The 19736-nt window shown below is 41.8% G+C and overlaps 1 protein-coding gene across 2 annotated transcripts in view; it reads left to right on the forward strand.

The window, feature by feature from the left end:
* Positions 1-3577: 3577 nt before the first annotated feature.
* GGACT (gamma-glutamylamine cyclotransferase) overlaps positions 3578-19736 on the forward strand; it is a 55453-nt gene continuing 39294 nt past the window's right edge. The window contains exons 1-2 of one of the 2 annotated variants that reach the window (XM_036297153.1): positions 3578-3707; positions 8944-9106. The gene's annotated coding sequence lies outside the window, so the exon portion shown is untranslated. The remainder of the gene's footprint in view (positions 3708-8943; positions 9107-19736) is intronic. The other variant, XM_036297154.1, reaches the window with a different exon arrangement.

Genomic DNA, 19736 nt, shown 5'->3' on the forward strand with positions numbered 1-19736 from the left:
TTCGCTTTTTTTTTTTTATAAATCTATGCCTTTATAGTCAATTAATATTTGACAAAGGAGACAAAAAACATACAATGGACTAAAGATAGTCTATTATAAATGGTTCTGTTAAATTGGACAGACATGTGCAAAATAATGAAACTAGACCACCTTCTTGCACCACACAAAAGAATAAACTCAAAATAGATCCAAGACTTAAATGTTAGACTTGAAACCATAAAAAGCCTAGAAGCAAATATAGGCAGTAAAATCTCTGACATTTCTCATAACAATATTTTTTTCTGATATATCTCCCCAGGCAAGGAAAACAAAAGGAAGTATAAACAAATGAGACTATATCAAACTGAAGAGTTTTTGCACAGCAAAGGAAACCATTAACAAAGTGAAAAGACAAGCTACTTGGGTCCTCTCTCTTAGCTTCTTGGTGAGCCTGGCTAGAGGTTCATCAATCTTGTTTATCCTTTCAAAGAACCAGCTCTTGGTTTCATTGATTTTATGTATTGTTTTTTTGGTCTCTATGTCATTTATTTCTGCTCTCATCTTTATTATCTCCTTCCTTCTGCTCACTCTGGGCTTTCCTTGTTGCTCTCTTTCTAATTCTTTGAGTTGTAGAGTTAGATGATTTACTATCATTTTTTCTTGTTTTTTTGAGATAGGCCTGTAGAGCTATAAACTTCCCTCTCAGGATTGCTTTCATTGCATCCCATAGGTTTTGGATTGTTGTGTTTTCATTGTCATTAGTTTCCAGATGTTTTTAATTTCTTCTTTGATCTCATTGGTAACCCAATCAATATTTAATAACATGCTATTCAGCTTCCAAGTGTTTGAGTATTTGGGGTTGTTTTTATTGTAGTTTATTTCTAATATTATGCCATCGTGGTCTGAGAAAATGCTTGGTATGGTATGATTTCAATCTTCTTGAATTTGGGGAGACTTTGTTTGTGACCCAATATGTGGGCTATTTTTGAATATGTCCCATGAGCCCTTGAGAAGAATGCATATTGTGTGGCTTTGGGGTGAAGTGTTCTGAAGATGTCAATTAAGTCCATCTGATCTAGTGAGTCATTTAGGATTGCTGTCTCTTTGCTGATTGTTTGTCTAGAGCAGCCGTGGGCAAACTATGGCCCGCGGGCCGGATCCGGCCCGTTTGAAATGAATAAAACTAAAAATAAAAAAGACCGTACCCTTTTATGTAATGATGTTTACTTTGAATTTATATTAGTTCACACAAACACTCCATCCATGCTTTTGTTCCAGCCCTCAGGTCCAGTTTAAGAACCCACTGTGGCCCTCGAGTCAAAAAGTTTGCCCACCCCTGGTCTAGAAGATTCATTCAGTGATGCCAGTGGTGTATTAAAGTCCCCTACTATGATTGTATTGTTGTCGATCTCTCCTTTGATATCTTCCAGGAATTTTTTTTTATGTATTTGGGTGCTCCTGCATTGGGTGCCTATATGTTTATCAGGGTTATATCTTCTTATTAAATTGATCCCTTTAGTATTATGAAGTGGCCATCCTTATCTCTTGTTATGGCCTTCACTTTGAGGTCTATTTTGTCTGATATAAGTATTGCTACTCCAGCTTTTTTTTCATTTCCATTTGCCTGAAAGATATTTTTCCATCCCTTCACTTTCAGTCTGTGTGAGTCCCTTTTTCTGAGGTGGGTCTCTTGTAGACAGCAAATGTATGGGTCATGTTTTTTTATCCATTCAGCCACTCAATGTCTTTTGGTTGGAGCATTTAGTCTGTTTACATTTAAAGTTATTATTGAAAGGTACTTGTTTGTAGCTATTTCTTTTTTTGTGTGACTGTTTTCTTTCTGAGCTTTTTATTTCTTCTCTTTACACCAGTCCCTTTAGCATTTCTTGCATTGCTGGCTTGGTGGTGATAAACTCCCTTAGCCTTTTTTTTGTCTGTGAAGCTTCTTATTTCCCCTTCAATTTTGAATGATAGCCTTGCTGGATAGAGTATTCTTGGATTCAATCCTTTGCTTTGGATCACTTTGTAAATTTCTGTCCATTCTTTTCTAGCCTGATGTGTTTCTGTTGAGAAATCATTTGATAATCTAATGGGAAATCCCTTGAATCTAACTTTCTGTCTCTCTCTTGCAGCCTTTAAGATTCTCTCTTTGTCCTGAACATTTGCCATGGTAATTATGATGTGTCTTGGTGTGGGTCTTTTTGGGTTCACCTTGTTTGGGACTCTCTGTGCTTGTGTGATTTTTTTCTTCCCCACCTCTGGGAAGTTTTCTGATATTATTTCTTCAAATAGGTTTTCTAACCCTTGTTCCTCTTTCTGTTGTTCTGGCACCCCTATTATTCATATGTTGTTTCGTTTCATGTTGTCCCATAGCTCCCTTAGGCTCTCCTCCTGTCTTTTAATTTTTTTCTCCAATTGCTGTTCAATTTGGGTGTTTTGTTTCCCTGTCTTCTAATTCGCTAATTTGGTCCTCTGCTTCTCCTAGTCTACTGTTGAAACTTTCAATGGTGTTTTTTATTGCAGCTCTATCACTCTTCATTTCTTCTTGGTTCTTACATAATTTATTGATTTTTTTCATCTGTTTCTTCTAGCTTCTTGCATAAGTTGTTGATTTTTTCCTCCATCCGGTTTATGCACTCTAGGACCCTTAATCTGAATTCTTTTTCTGTCATGTTGCATGCCTCTGTATCACTTAGCTGCTTTTCTGGCGAGTCCTCTTTTTCTTTCCTTTGGGGGTTTCTTTGTCTACCCATGTTTGATCATACCGCCATATCTAGATGTTGAGTTGTTCAGTGGCTGCTCCTTGGGTGGCAGTGGCTCCTCGGGCTGCGGTTGCTCCTTGGGCGGTTGTGGTAGCAGCTGCTCCTCAGTTTGTAGCAGCTCCTCTGGTGGGTGCTGTTCACAGTTGTGGTGGCTCCTCTGGCTGGTGGGGGGAGGCTTCACACACAGCTGCTGTTCCTCAGACCTAAATTTTATTTTTCAATCACAGCTTATATTCAATATTATTTTGCATTTAGAATCTGCATTTTTAAACAAGATGTACAGTTGATTCACATAGACAATACGGCTTGAGAGTAACTGGAGCAAATCTTCAATAAACCATGGTTCTCCAACTTGAGCATACACCTGAAGCACTCATTAAAATGTGCACATCTGCCCCCACCCCCACCCCAGCCCCCCATCAGAGCTGCTGGTTCAGAAGGTCTGGGGTGTAGCCTGAGACTTTGTATTTCTTTGTTCAGTAGCTGAAGCTACTATTCTGGGACCACATTTTGAAAACCACTACTTTGAACTATTTGGCTATGAGGGTGTTTTTGTTTTGGTGTTTGTTTGTTTGTTTTGACAGTTAACTGATGACTTCATTCCACAGAAGCTAATTTATGTGTGTGTTTGTGTGTAGCTGATATGGTGCATGCCCTCCTCCCCGCACCCTTCCTCCCTCCCCTGCCCCCAGGTGCTCTGGGTCCCACCTGGAGTCAAGGCCGGCCTTGAGCGCCCAGGTGGGGCATGTTAGAACTCACGTGAGGCAGGTGGGCGTGTGAGAACTTACCTGCCTGCCCCGGCGCCTCACCTGTGCGCCGCGCGGGCACAGGGCAGACAGCTGCGTGGCCGGGGCAGGCAGGTACCGCGTCCCGCCTCCCGGGGCGGTGCCAGGGGCGGCCTCGCGGGCGGCGGGTCAGTCTCCGCCGGAGATTTCCGCTCGGCTGCCGGCCCGCGCTCTGCAGCAGGTGAGGTCGGGCTGGGGCCGAGCCGCGGACCCGGGGCTGCCCCGCCGGTCCTTGCGGCTGCCCTGGGGACCCAGGGACTCGGGCCGTCCGTCCCTGCGCGGCGCGCTGCTCCGGGGCTGCGGCCCGGCCCGGCCCGCGGGGTGCGGGGCGGTGGGGACAGGAGGACGGGGGGGGGGGGGGGGGGGGGGCGGGGGGGCGCGGGCTGGGACCGGGCGGCTAACAGAGTTCCCAGATCGGCTCATTCGGCGGAGGCGGCGCCGCTGCCAGAACGCCCTGCCTCCAGGTGTGGACTGCTGTTGCTATAAGGGAAAAGGGCGGACTTCAGAAGGTGGTTACGGAAGGATTTCTCCGTTGAATAAGGCTAAACACTTTTCGGGGTTTGTTTTGATGTTCTTTTATTTATCTTTAAATATATTTTTATTGACTTCGGAGAGGAAGGGGGAGAGAGAGAGAGAAAGAAACATCAATGAGAAACATTGATCGGCTGCCTCCTGCACGCCCCCTACTGGGGACCGAGCCCACAATCCAGGCTTGTGCCCTTGACCAGGAATCAAACCAGTGACCCCCTGGCCCCTAAGTCGCTCAACCACTGAGCCATGCTGGCTGGGCTGGAATTGTGTTTAATTTTAGAGATTCTGTTCGTAAGGAGACCAAAAGCTACAAAAGAAATATAAAAACTTCTGGCATTTGCCAGTTTTTGAGCTTAGGTTCCTTTGGAGCCGTTGGTGACACTTAGGAAATTTTGGAGCCGTTTGTTTTTCTCACTGCCTTGATTACGAAATACGGTTACAGTGGGGCCTTGACTTACCAGTGTCCTGACTAACGAGTTTTTTGAGATACCAGCTGTCTCTTGACGGATTTTTTGCATTGAGTTGACAGAGTAATCTGAGTTAACGAGCTCCTTAACGAGCTCGGTCTCCGAACGAATTAAACTCGTAAGTCAAGGCCCCACTGTATTGCTGGTTCACTCTGTTGACCAAAGATAACACAGTCGCCCTGGAAACCCTAAATAGGGGCAGGGTTATTGGAACATGCCTTCTTGACGCCAAGCTTACTTTGTTAATATTGAACTGATAAGAAAATTCATGGTTGCCCTTTTTAAAAAGCAGGTTATTAATTTTGCTTCATGTCCCAGGGAGAAATCATCTATTAAAAACTAAGGGCTATCTCTAAGTCAGTTGGATTGACCATGTAAAGTGTAGGTCTTCCTCACGCATGTACGGATGCACTTTTTCCTTCAATTGAAGACTGTTCTCCCCAGTCTCACACAGGTGACTGAAACGCTAATATGAAGCGCTCCTGTGGTTTGCCCTCATCTTCCCCAAATGCTTGAACTGACTCCCCGGAGAAACTAGAAACTCCGAAGCACGCTACCTGGCGGAGAGCATTGTATTTCAAAAGTGGAGTTTGCAAAGTTAAAATGTCTAATTGGTGTGTTTTTGTTCGGACATATTTTGGACCAGCCGACCTTGCTAACGAGGGCCCTAACTATTCACACTGGTCCTAGAGAGGGTGGTTATCCATGCTGGCCTTGCGTAAAGGGCAGCAGGAAGTAGCATGGAACACGGATAGAAACTGACACTGTTTATGTTTTTAAATTACCTGCTCACTTTTCCCTTTATTTGATCTAGTCAGATCTCTCAGAAGTCCTACCCTGCGTCAGCTGTTCCAAGTGGAGTCATCGAAAGGCTTTGCACCCGCATTAGCCAGGGCCTTTCGGAGCGGGCAGGGAGCCCTGCAGGCTGGCATGATGCAGGCAGCAGTGTTTGCAGAGGGACTGGTCTCAAGCAAAGGTGACAGTAGGACAGTGGTTCTCAACCTTCTGGGCCTTTAAATACAGTTCCTCATGTTGTGACCCAACCATAAAATTATTTTCTCGTTGCTACTTCATAACTGTAATGTCGCTACTGTTATGAATGGTAATGTAAATATCTGATATGCAGGATGGTCTTAGGCGACCCCTGTGAAAGGGTCGTTCGACCGCCAAAGGGGTCGCGACCCACAGGTTGAGAACCACTGCAGTAGGAGGACAAAATCAAATGATCTTTGCCTGGTGCAAACCTTAGTTATTAGAGATTTCATTAAGAGAGCATTGGTTAAACGTGACCAGCATCTTGCTTAACAGGGACCCATTCTTTAGTTGAAGGTCTCTCTCTTGTCAGTGAAACTGCTCAGGGCAAGAAAGCCTTGTTTAGGTTGGGCCTGAGAGGTGTGTAAGATGTTATTATTGTGGCCCTCCAGTGGGTTTACAGAAGAGAGCTGGTTACTGGAAGTCTCGGGGTTTGTATGGCATTGTGAGGTAACAGACATGGTAAATAGCTAAAGTGCAGAGAAGGGTGGAATGCATGCCAAAGAGGCAGGTTGCTGTTGGAGCACAACGATGAATTCTCGCCGGAGGACTTGGGGAAGGTCACATCTGGACCTTGAGCAGAGAGTAGAATTTTTATAGGCAGAGGAGTGTAATGTTGCATTCCTGATGGTAGACACCATGAGTAAAGATAAGAAGTTTAAAATGTAACTGTCTTCAGAGATATGGGAGCAAGTGATATGCTGAGGTTGGACCTAGTGTAAGGAGGGGTGAGGTCAGGTGAGAGGTGTGCCTGGAGAGAAAGGCTGTGTGGAGATAAACTTTTTTCTTTTTAACCAAGGTTCTGGTTTATTTATTTTTTATTTTTTTAATATATTTTATTGATTTTTTACAGAGAGGAAGGGAGAGGGATAGAGAGTCAGAAACATCGATGAGAGCGAAACATCGACCAGCTCTCTCCTGCACACCTCCTACTGGGGATGTGCTCGCAACCAAGGTACATGCCCCAGACCGGAATCGAACCTGGGACCTTTCAGTCCGCAGGCCGACGCTCTATCCACTGAGCCAAACCAGTTAGGGCAAGGTTCTGGATTATTTTTCTTTTTAATTAAAGCAAACATAAAAGCAGAGGGAATGATATAATGAACTTTAATATATTCATCATATAGATTTAACAGTTTGTTAAAACAATTTCTTTATTGGCTTTTTGCTGTTGTTGCAGCAGTTTAAATTCCAGACAACACAATATTTCACCCCTAGATAGTGCAGTAGGCACCCCCCAAAACCGGGGCAATTTTTAATATTACTACTAGAAGCCCGGTGCACGAAATTCGTGCCTGGGAAGGGGGGATCCCCTCAGCCCAGCCTGCACCCTCTCCAATCTGGGACATCCCTCTCACAATCCAGGACCGCTGGCTCCTAACTGCTCACTTTCCTGCCAGCCTGATCACCCCTAACTGCCTCTGCCTGCCGATCTGATCGCCCCCAACAACCCCCCTCACCCCCGCCAGCCTGGTCGCCCCTAACTGCCCCACCCTGCTGGCCTGGTCGCCCCACGCAGCCTGCTGTTCAGTTGTTTGGTCGTCCCTCACTAACCCCCCTGCCAGCCTGGTCGCCACACTCAGCCTATTCAGTCCTCTGTTCGGTTGTTTTGGATGTGACGGCCCCTAGTTCTTTATATATATAGATACCATTGTCACCTCTTAATCAAATTGACAATAATTCCTTGTTGTTTTCGAAAACCTAGTCCCCAGTCAAATTTCCTTGATTGCCTCAGAAATGCACTTATTCTTACTGTTGGTTTGTGTGAACTGGAGTCCAAACATGGGCCAAGTGTGGTATTTTGTTGAGTATCTATTGTCTTTTTAAATCTAGGACCAGGGGTTTGGCAAACGTTTTCTTACAAGGGCCAGATGCTAACTCTCTTAAGTTTTGCAGACCATGCGGTCTCTGTTGCAACTAACTACTCAACGTCTTGTCCTGAAAAGGTAGCCATAGATGATATGTACATGAATCAATTTGGCTGTGTTCCAATACAGTTTTGTTTTCAAAGTTTTTTGTTTTAAATTCCACTGGTAGTCTGGGCCATAGTTTGCCAACCATTGTCTAAAGCAGAGATTTTCAACCAGTGTACTGCAAAAGTTTTTAAAAGACACAATACCCGACTGTTTAGTCAGGGGTACTGACCTCTTTTCCCTTAGATTGTCAAATAAGAAAATGACCACAGCCAGTACAACAATAACTGTCTGGTATGAATGAATCAAAATTATACCTATTTTTGGTCAGATTGGTAAAAATATATTTTTTGATGTGCCGCAGAATTTTAGTAAGAGTTTGTGTGTACTATGAGATGCAAAAGGTTGAAAATCGCTGGCCTAATGCAGTGCCTGTGAGTTTCTTTAATACCAGTGGTTTATTGGTGTCACCTGGTCATCTATAGAGGCCTCACATTCTGGATTTACTCACCTTTTTGTATAGTATGGCTTAGCTTGCTCCTCTAGCTCCTAATTTATATCTTCTGTTAGCTGGAAGTTAGATGGAAAGGCTTAATTAAGTTCAGGTTCATCATTTTTGGTACATGTAGTTTGAATTTTTTAAAATATACATTTACTAGAGGTCCGGTGCACTAAAATTTGTGCACTCGGGCGGGGGGGGGGAGGGGTCCCCTCAGCTTGGCCTGTGCCCTCTTGCAGTCTCCCCGGGTCACAGATCAGAGGCCCAGATCCTGCGGGCAGCGTCTGGCGCTGCCTGCCCCACCTCCCTCATCCCAATCTGGGGCCCTGCAGCGGCATCTGGAACCGCCTTCCCCACCTCCCTCATCCCAATCTGGGGCCCGGACCCCACAGGCGGCATCTGGCGCTGCCTGCCCCGCCTCCCCGGGTCACAGATTAGAGGCCCGGATCCTGTGGGCAGCATCTCAAGCTGCCTGCCCCACCTGCAGTATGCAAATTTAACGGCCATCTTTGTTGGGTTAATTTGCATACTCTTCTGATTGGCTGATGGGCATAGTGAAGTTATGGTCAAATTAGCATCTTTGTCTTTTTTTAGTGTAGATGACCTTAAAAGAGTTGGAAACCCTCATCCAGGAGGCGCATTTCTTCTGAAATAGTCTTTGGTGACTGGGAATACACTTTTTCCTTTCTCTTCTTATTTTCCTTACTTGAAGGAGAGGATGTAGCTGCCATTTCTCAAGGAGATTGAGAGAACTTTGAGGTCAGTGGGAACTTTCCTTCTTCAGGGCATCCTGTGGCCTCTGGCGCAGCCAAACCACATTTTGTCATGGAGTGGAAGTAACTTCCTTCCTTGGGCCCACATCCAAGGCCTAAAATGCCTTCCAGTGGGGGCTGGGTGATTTGATTTTGTTTTTAGGCCCCTTATCACTTAAGCAACTTTCCTCACCCACCCTCCTCTTCATCTCACCTCCAGCAGGACTGAGAACTGGATACCTGGTTTCTGGTTATTCCTTAAGGTGGCAGTATGTATCCTGGAGTCCTGTTTGGAAGGATTCCGAAGTCAAAAGCTTTTCAGACTCTCAGACTTAATATGATGCTCGATTCCAGGGTCACACGGTTTTGAAGAAACAAGCTTATAGGTGAGAATTGCTTTTCCTCTGTTCTATAGTGTTTATTGCTCTTAAATTCTAGAGCACCAGAGAAAGAATGTTGACAAATACTGTGAGGTGGGAGTCCTTGTCTTTTTGTCACTTAAGAACAACAAGGGAAACTGTTCATCTCTGCACCCATTTTTCCAGACAACCCGCCATTGAGTCGTGGTCTTTTTCTTATTGGTTTGTAAGAATTCTTTATATACTGAGAATGTTAATTTTTGTCATATAATATGTTATAACTGTTTTCCCCATTTTTTTAAACTTTGTTTATTGTACTTACGCTCTGTAGAAAATTTTAATTTTATATAGGGAAAAAAATAAAATCTCTTTACAGTTTACTTGCTTTGTGTTTTGCTTAGGAAGATAATAACCATTTCAAGGTTGTTTTTAAAAAAAATTTGCTTTAACACAGATACATGAACATGTAATGAGAGCTAAGAACATGTGATTCTGAAAAAGAATAACATTAAAGGGGGCTTTTCTACCAGATAATATCATATTAAGTTGATTAAATATTAACATTAAGATAGACCTTACATTGGTAAGTATTGAAGTTGGGGGATGGGTATTTGGAGGATCATTATATCATTACTTTACTTTTATATCTATTTGACTTCTCATAATAAAGTTTTCTTTAAAAAAAAAAAAGAATAGTGGGGGGAAAACTATCTTTGCCCCATTGGTTCATATTCAGCAACTATTAGTTGTATGCTAAAGGATATTGTGTTAATAAATGCACAAGATCTTAGGACTTATATTTCTCAATTAGGAGACAAATATTGTCATGGTTAAGGGGACCAACTCTTTGGTCATACTCCTGGTTATAATCCTGGTTTTGCCATTTATTAGTGGGGTGATTTTCAACTTTTTTATTTAAAAAAAAAAATGGGCATAACAGTCATGTCTACCTGATAAGGTTGTTGGGAGAATTGAATAAGAAAACCCACGAGAAATTCTTTACATGGTAGTTGGCATTTAGTACATACTCAATCCATGTAAACTCTGAAAAAGGGAAGAATTGCAAATAGCAAGGACTAAGGTGGAGAGGTGCTGGTGCTAAGCGACTATATGTAGTAGGGGTCATTGACCTCACATGGGTTGGTTAAGTGGGGTATGGAGATAAGAGATTTGGAAGGTCACATATTTTAATGGAATGAAAGTGCCCTCCGTGGGGGCAGCAGGGAAAGGGCACACGCACAGGCCTAAGGACTGGGAGAAGCGCATCTGATTTTGTATTGGGTTCCCAGTGCTGCTGGGTCTCACTGCCTGGAATGAAGGCGTCAGCGGGGCTGAGTCCCACCTGGAGGCCCTAGAGGAGAATCTGTTTTCTGGAGTTTTCTGCCCACACTCCTTGGTTCATTGCCCTCCACCTTGAAAGACAGACATATTGCATCCCTCTGACCCCTCCAAGGCGGTCACAGCTCGCTCTCTGCTCTGAGCCAGGAAAGTTTCTCTGCTCTTAAGGACACGTGTGGTCAGGTTGGGCCCATGTGGATAATCCAGGATCATTTCTGCATCCCAGGGCCATTAGCTTTAAGCACATCTGCCATGCACCGTAACATGTTCACAAGTTTTGGGGATTAGGACGTGGACATCTCTAGGGAGGGAAGGGGCTTTTCTCCTTCACCCGCCTCGTGATGCAATAGCTGCTGCAGGATCAGGACAGCTTTCCAGACATTTGGGGCCGTCAGATGCGTCAGAAGGTTTCTGACAGCCCGTCACCCATTCTTCAGAGCTCAACTGACGGGCTGTCAGAAACCTTCTTTGATTCCCTCCTGTGCCCCCGTCCTCCCCACGGGTCACCCTGTCTCTGCACCCTGATGGGGCTTTGCTGCAGCAGTTGTTTTACCTTTTCGTTCTTTCTGTTATTTTCCCCCATGTCATTGTTTTTGCAGGCTAGCCTTACACAGTGTGGGACTATTTTAAACGAAATTCATACTAAAATGTTTAGCATTTTCTCATCTATTAATGCTGATTAGATGAGATCCAGGACTTCCTCATTTTGACTCCCCAGTAGTGCCTTCCACGTAATAAAATAGGCAGCCAGTCAGAAAGAGCTCACTTCCGGTCAGAGGGGGGTGTCTTTATAGAACCCTAACGTTTTGAGTTATGCCGGAGTAACTGGAGAGGTACTTCGCACATTACCCTGCACCCTGGTCCATATGTTCAGATTACTACATCTGCCTTTTCACTTTTTGAGTGTTTATCTCATCCTGTTGTCACCTCTACTTAGGAGCATGCAGCAAAGTTAATGAAAATGATTAATATTTCTACATCTCATGATGGTTTTACTAATTTATGAGCATTGACTGAGGTCTGAAAAGCATTCTTTAAGCCCCTTATTTTTTAGTAGAATCACATTTGCCTGCTTTGCATTACTCTCTCTTGATTTGGTTTTCTGTAAAGTTAGATGCAGATTATAGAAACATAATGAAAACCATGAGGGGGGATTAGTATAAGTTTTGCCGTTTCCAGAAAGTCCCATAAATGAAATGACATAGTATGAAACCTTTGAGACGGCTTTTTCACTCAGACGTGTGTATCCTTTCGTATTCCCAAATGGTGTTCCAGCTTACAGACGTACCACAATTCGTGTATCCTGTCACTGTTGAAAGACATTTGGATTCTTTACAGTTTGGGGGGATTATGAATAGAGCTGCTCTAAACATTTTTCTATAGGTTTTTATTTGGTCAAAAGTTTTCATCTTTCTGGGGCAGATCTCAGGAGTGGGGTGGCTGGGCCATATGGTAAATGTCTGTTTAACTTTATAAGAAACTACCAAACTGTTTTCCTGGGTGGCTGTACCCTGTCATTTGTATATCCACCAGGAATGTATGAGAGTTCTAGTTGCTCCGTATCCTTGTTAGCACTTGATATTGTTGTGTGTGTGTTTTTTTAATTTGAGCCATCCTTATAGGTATGTTGTTTTTATTTTTCATTATCTTATTTCAGTTTTTTAAGTATTATAAAAATAATTTCTAATAATTCTTTAATAAATTACTGAATTAAGCTTATTTTATATACTTGTTATAAAAATAACTATTTCTTTTTTGGGGGGATAGTCTACATTTAAAAATAGTAAATATTCTATATTGGGGGAAAAGTTAAAACCAGAATATGTACTTAGGACTCTTTCTTAAATCTCATCATTGATACATAATATATGGCAAAGGATTCCAGAATAGTATCTGAATACATAATGCATTTTGCAATAACTCATTCATTATAAGCATCTTATGCATGTCCCATTCCTATTTTGCCATTAGTAACCAATAGTTAATTGCTTCATGCTAGGTTAGATTAACTGGTGACTCATTAGTTACAGGAGAATAAATGATCTAAGCAGAGAATAATTTTTTTGAATGCCTTTTAACTCTAGTGTGCACTGTTGTAATGTTAAAATGGACTGCTCCCATGTGTCTGAGGCAGTAGTAAAAGCTCGCCTTTGAATAATTTAGGGACCATGGTCCCTGGTCAGTATTGCTTGACAGTGTGAGGTTGACTGCTGGCTTCATTACCAAAACGTCACTGCTAATGTTGTCCCTTATGCCTAGCGTTGGATGGAACTCTGAAAGTCTCAGGGTGCACAAGGTCATTACTGCGGGAGGGCCTGTCTTTAAATTCAAGTCCCACCCACTGACTGCTATGGTATGAGCTTCTGGTTGGCAGTATTACGTTTAACATCAGAGTGGAAATTACTGTCATGTCATTGGAGGATGATGTGCATAGAGGGTTCACTTTGTCACTAGAATCTCTCTGTTTTTTGCTTGTGAACAGTTGCTGAAGGGTTAAACCTGTCGAGAGACCTTCCTTTGTAACACAGGGCCCTTAGAAAGAAATACTGAGCTTGACCAAGAAAGGAAGATAGAGGACAAATTCTCCAATGGGCTTGAGGTTGTGGTCTGAAGCCTCATAGGCCAAGTACTAGGAAAATCTGTTTCCAAATGTAAAGAAATAGGATAGGTTTCTGTGGTTAAGTCATTTTTTATTTAAAACCAACATATTAATTGACCTTTACATCAATTAGGATTGGAGTAAATAAAAAATAGTGAAGGGTTAGAAAGGATGTTACTTCCATTGGACCCAAGTATTGTTTGTTTAAAAAGTTATGGGTGTACTATGCCCTGGCCGGTGGCTCAGTGGTTAGAGTGTCGGCCCATGCACCGAAGGGTCATGGGTTCGATTCCTGGTCGAAGGCACGCACGTATCCCCGCTCAGGTTGGGGTGCATGCAGGAGGCAACCAATCAATGTTTGTCTTTCACATCAGTGTTGCTTACTCGCTCGCTCTCCCTCCCCTCCCCCTTCTTCCCTCCCTTCCACTCTCTAAAAATCAATGGAAAAAAATCTTCAGGTGAGGATTAACAACAACAACGAAGTTATGGATGTCCTTTAAACTTTATGCTTGTTAATATTAATAAAGTTTTATAAATATGCATGTATATTTTGGGGGGCTGGGTTGGAGGAAGGAATAATAGAAATGTATTGGGGCCTTAAATCCAGGGGTTTAGAATACCAGACTAATACACCTGCTGCCCCCTGGTGGCAGCATATTAAACAGTGCAGTTCAGAGGTTAAGGAATTCTAGGGAGCTAAGGCGGTCCATTCATTAAGGGGATCATAGAGGGAGCCAGAGATGGTCTCTCTTTCCAGTTCGTCTCATAATTACTTAAGAAGCAAATCGTTTCATTTGGTTAAAGTCTATATTTCACTTTCTTCGACTGTAAAGTGTAATTTGTAAAGTTCCTTCCAGCTTTAACATCTTATAATATTCCAACGATAATAGCAAATATTATATAGGGAAAGATGTCAAGTTCCACGCTTTCTTTTAGCAGGTGAATCCTGCTATTATAAGTCCCAGGTAATTATTCAAGAAGCAGGCTCCTGAAGCTTGACATGGATTCGGCTCTATCTGTAACACAGTCCACAACTGATCAGCTTGAGGACCCTGCATTATTACGACAGCTTACCAGTTACATCATTTAACAGATAATTTTCTTACGTTTAACTGTGATAAATCATAACATAAAATTTACCATCTTAACTATTTTTTTAAAAAATATATTTTATTGATTTTTTACACAGAGGAAGGGAGAGGGATAGAGAGTTAGAAACATCGGTGAGAGAGAAACATCGATCAGCTGCCTCCTGCACACTCCCTACTGGGGATGTGCCCACAACCAAGGTACATGCCCTTGACCGGAATCGAACCTGGGACCCTGCAGTCCACAGGCCGACGCTCTATCCACTGAGCCAAACAAGTTAGGGCCCATCTTAACTATTTAAGTGTACAGTTCAGTGGTGTTAAATATATTCACATTTTTGTCCAACAGAACTCTGAAATGATTTCATTTTGCAAAACTGAAACTCTTTACCCATTGCTACACAGCAACTCCCCATTTCTCCTCCCCAGCTCCTGGCGCCCACCATTCTACTCTGTCTCTGTGAATGTGACTACTCTAGGTACCTCAAACAAGTGGGATCATACAGTATTTTCTTTTGTGACTGGCTTATTTAACTCAGCATAATTAATATCCCCAAGGCTCACCCACATTGTAGCATGTGTCAGAATTTCCTTCCCGTTTGACTGAATATTGTAGATAGATACCACATTTTGTTTATCCAACACGCGGCTTGCTTACACCTCTTGGTTACTGTGAATAATGCTGCAATCGACTGTGGGTGTGCTACATCATCTCTAGTGTGCAGTGTTTAGTAATGCAGAGAGGGTTATACAACTTTTTCTATGCACAAGAGATTAAACTTCATTACAAAGAATACCATTTAATTATTCTAGATAGGATATGGCTTTTTCTATGGATGAGTTAGTTTATAAAGAAACTACCATTTATTGGACACAAGCTATATGCCAAGCACTTATCTATCTGTAGTACATTCTGTTGTTTTTTTCCTTACAATAATTCTGATTTCCCCTTCTTTCAAAGGGGGATTAATATTTATTAAAATCACTGTGTGCCAGGATTTTTATATACATTATAATACAGCAACCACTGACGTGGCATTATTTTCCTCAGGTCATGTAACTGAGGCTCAGAGGGATGACATACCTCGAACACAGTCACCCAGCTAAAAGGTGGCCAGGTTTTACCTGAGAATCATGAACTGTATGTCTACTTCAGACATGTAGGTTCTTCAGTCTACACCATGCTTTCCCCCGCCTCCAGGCATAACACTACACACCTGCAATCTGAAGGATATTGAAATAATATCAAGAAATTATACTGCCAGAGGGTTTTGCAGGGTTTGCTGCCTGAAAACAACTGAGAGCTATTAGGCTGTTATCTTGTCTTAAAACAGCTTCTCAAGTTGTGAAATATTGGGGCTGTAATTTTTTTTTTTTTCCGGTTTTATCTAACAAGTCCTTCCCCAGCTAGCCTGTCAGTAGTTACATGTGCAAATGGAAACCGTTCGCATTGTCAGGCGTGCCGAGGCAGACCAGGCCTCACAGCTCTAACTCATCCTCTTGCAGGTCAGCGCTGTGATCTTTGGTCATGACGTCTAGAGGAGACTCGATTTCCTTCCTGAAATCTCCCCTTTTTTGGAAGTCCAACATGAACACAGTTACTTTAAAGAATGATGTTTTCACAGAGATTTTGGATTTTTAATTTCAGGCATGTTGTTAACAAGCCAATCTAAACAAGAGTAACTGATTTTGGGGAGTGGACATACACATGCAATGGGTAGAGGGTCAAAAGATTGGGGATACTTTTGGTGGAAGTGAACAGCCATGGCTTGTGAAATATTATATGTAACAAAAAAGTATTCCAGATTTACGTCACTTCCCTCTTTCCCTTGCATCATTATGTTCAAAATTAAAAACAGACATAAAAAGCATCTTTTAAACCTATGTGATTCCCGAGACTGGCACCCGCCTGGGGGTGTGGGTAAGTCATGCTTCTGGAAGGTGTGGCCAGGCCTCTGGGCTCATCTCCCCATGAAGACCCAGCTCCCACTCCATCGGGGCACAGCAGGAGCATCTGGAGCCCTGTGCTGTGTTATGCTGGCGACACCAGGTGTTGAAAGTAAAAAATGTAATTTATTCCACATGTTCCAAATGGTTATTCTTGTTGCTCAATACTTACGCTTAAGCTAGACCTTGAATCATAAGAGAGTAACCATATAATGCTCTCAAGAAAACTGTATTCAGTGATACTGTTTAGGGAACAGTCTCATAGTTGCAAACAATAATGGCAAAATTTCAAGGGCTAATATGAACAAAACTTAGAAAGGGCCACCATTAGTTATTCTAAGATTTTTTTTTGGTACTATCTTTGTTTTTAGGTGTTTTGTTTTCCTTTCTGTATAACTTGGAAACTGGAAGTATTTTTTTTTATTTATTTATTTATTTATTTATTTATTTATTTATTTTTTTATGCTCCATATTTACAATTACATTTGCAGTTCTTTTTTTTTTTTCCATTTTTTTTTTTTATTGCTTAAAGTATTACAAAGGGTAATACATATGTGTCCATTTTATCCCCCCGCCCTAGACAGTCCCCTAGCCTCCCCTATCCCCCAATGTCTTATGTCCACTGGTTATGCTTATATGCATGCATACAAGTCCTTTAATTGATCTCTTACCCCCCTACCTCCTGCCCCGCAACCCTCCCCGGCCTTCCTGCTGCAGTTTGACAATCTGTTTGAGGCAGCTCTGCCTCTGTATCTATTATTGTTCAAAAGATTATAATGGTCTCTATTATCCATGAATGAGTGAGATCATGTGGTATTTTTCCTTCATTGACTGGCTTATTTCACTTAGCATAATGCTCTCCAGTTCCATCCATGACGTTGCAAATGGTAAGAGTTCCTTCCTTTTTAGAGCAGCATAGTATTCCATCGTGTAGATGTACCACAGTTTTCTGATCCATTCATCTACTGATGGGCACTTAGGCTGTTTCCAGATCTTAGCTATGGTGAATTGTGCTGCTATGAACATAGGGGTGCATATATCCTTTCTGATTGGTGTTTCTGGTTTCTTGGGATATATTCCTAGAAGTGGGATCACAGGGTCAAATGGGAGTTCCATTTTCAGTTTTTTAAGGAAACTCCATACTGTCTTCCATAGTGGCTGCACCAGTCTGCATTCCCACCAGCAGTGCACAAGTGTTCCTTTTTCTCCACATCCTCTCCAGCACTTGTCGTTTGTTGATTTGTTGATGATAGCCAGTCTGACAGGTGTGAGATGGTACCTCATTGTTGTTTTGATTTGCATCTCTCGGATGATTAGTGACTTTGAGCATGTTTTCATATGTCTCTTGGCTTTCTGAATGTCCTCTTTTGAAAGGTGTCTATTTAGGTCCTTTGCCCATTTTTTGATTGGATTGTTTATCTTCCTTTTGTTAAGTTGTATGAGTTCCCTATAAATTTTGGAGATTAGGCCCTTATCAGATATGACATTGGCAAATATGTTTTCCCACACAGTGGGTTTTCTCGTTGTTTTGTTGATGGTTTCTTTTGCTGTGCAGAAGCTTTTTATTTTGATGTAGTCCCATTTGTTCATTTTCTCTTTCGTTTCAAGTGCCCTAGGAGCTGTATCAGTGAAGAAATTGCTTCGGCATATGTCTGAGATTTTGTTGCCTTTGGATTCTTCTAGAATTTTTATGGTTTCCTGTCGTACATTTAAGTCCTTTATCCATTTTGAGTTTATTTTTGTGTATGGTGTAAGTTGGTGGTCTAGTTTCATTTTCTTGCATATATCTGTCCAATTTTCCCAGCACCATTTATTGAAGAGACTATCTTGGCTCCATTGTATGTTCTTGCCTCCTTTGTCAAATATTAATTGAGCATATTGGTTCGGGCCGATTTCTGGGCTCTCTATTCTATTCCATTGATCTATATGCCTATTCTTGTGCCAGTACCAGGCAGTTTTGAGAACAGTGGCTTTGTAATACATCTTGATATCTGGTATTGAGATCCCACCTACTTTGGTCTTTTTCAGGATTGCTGCAGCTATTCGAGGTCTTTTTTTATTCCAGATGAATTTTTGGAGAGTTCGTTCTAGATCTCTGAAGTATGCCGTTGGTATTTTAATGGGAAGTGCGTTGAATTTATAGATTGCTTTGGGTAGTATGGACATTTTAATGATGTTGATTCTACCAATCCATGAACACGGTATGTTCTTCCATCTGTTTATGTCTTCCTCTATATCTTTTTTCAACGTCCTGTAGTTTTCTGAGTAGAGGTCTTTTACCTCTTTAGTTAAGTTTATTCCTAGGTAGCTTAATTTTTTTGGTGCGATGGTAAACGGGATTGTTTTTATAATCTCTCTTTCTGAAAGTTCACTATTGGTGTATAGAAATGCCTCGGATTTCTTGGGGTTAATTTTGTATCCTGCTACATTGCCAAATTCATGTATTAAGTCCAGTAGCTTTTTGATGGAGTCTCTAGGGTTTTGTATGTATAATATCATGTCGTCTGCAAATAAGGACAGTTTTACTTCCTCTTTTCCAATTTGGATGCCTTTTATTTCTTCTTCTTGCCGAATTGCAATGGCTAACACTTCCAGTACTATGTTGAAGAGGAGTGGTGAGAGGGGGCATCCCTGTCTTGTTCCTGTTCTTAGGGGAAATGGTGTTAGTTTTTGTCCATTGAGTATGATGTTGGCTGTGGGCCTGTCATATATGGCTTTTATTATGTTGAGGTATGATCCTTCTACTCCCACCTTGCTGAGAGCTTTTATCAAAAATGGGTGTTGAATTTTGTCAAATGCTTTTTCTGCATCAATTGATATGACCATGTGGTTTTTTTCTTTCAATTTGTTTATGTGATGTATCACGTTTATTGATTTGCAGATATTGTACCATCCTTGCAGCCCTGGGATAAATCCTACTTGGTCATGGTGTATGATCTTTCTGATGTACTGCTGGATCCGATTTGCTAAGATTTTGTTGAGGATTTTGGCATCTATGTTCATGAGGGATATTGGCCTGTAATTCTCTTTCATTGTGTTGTCTTTACCTGGTTTTGGTATTAGGGTGATGCTGGCTTCATAGAATGAGCTTGGAAGTGTTCCTTCCTCTTGAATTTTTTGTAGTAGTCTGAGGAGGATAGGTTTTAGTTCTTCCTTGAATGTTTGGTAAAACTCCCCTGTGAAGCCGTCTGGTCCTGGGCTTTTGTTTGCTGGAAGCTTTTTGATGACTGCTTCAATTTCTTCCATAGTTATTGGCCTGTTGAGATTTTTAGATTCTTCCTGATTGAGTTTTGGAATGTTGTATTTTTCTAGGAATTTGTCCATTTCCTCCAGGTTGTCTAGTTTGTTGGAGTAGAGCTGTCCATAGTATTTTTTAACAATCATTTGTATTTCTGTGGGGTCTGTTGTTATTTCGCCTCTATCGTTTCTGATTTTGTTTATTTGGGTCCTCTCTCTTTGCTTCTTGGTGAGTCTGGCTAGAGGTTTGTCAATCTTGTTTATCCTTTCAAAGAACCAGCTCTTGGTTTCATTGATTTTCTGTATTGTTTTTTTGGTCTCTATGTCATTTATTTCTGCTCTAATCTTTATTATCTCCTTCCTTCTGCTCACTCTGGGGTTTTCTTGTTGCTCTCTTTCTAATTCTTTGAGTTGTAGAGTTAGATGATTTACTACCATTTTTTCTTGT

The sequence above is a fragment of the Myotis myotis genome, unplaced genomic scaffold, assembly GCF_014108235.1.
Source record: "Myotis myotis isolate mMyoMyo1 unplaced genomic scaffold, mMyoMyo1.p scaffold_m19_p_3, whole genome shotgun sequence".
Taxonomy (NCBI): Eukaryota; Metazoa; Chordata; class Mammalia; order Chiroptera; family Vespertilionidae; genus Myotis; species Myotis myotis.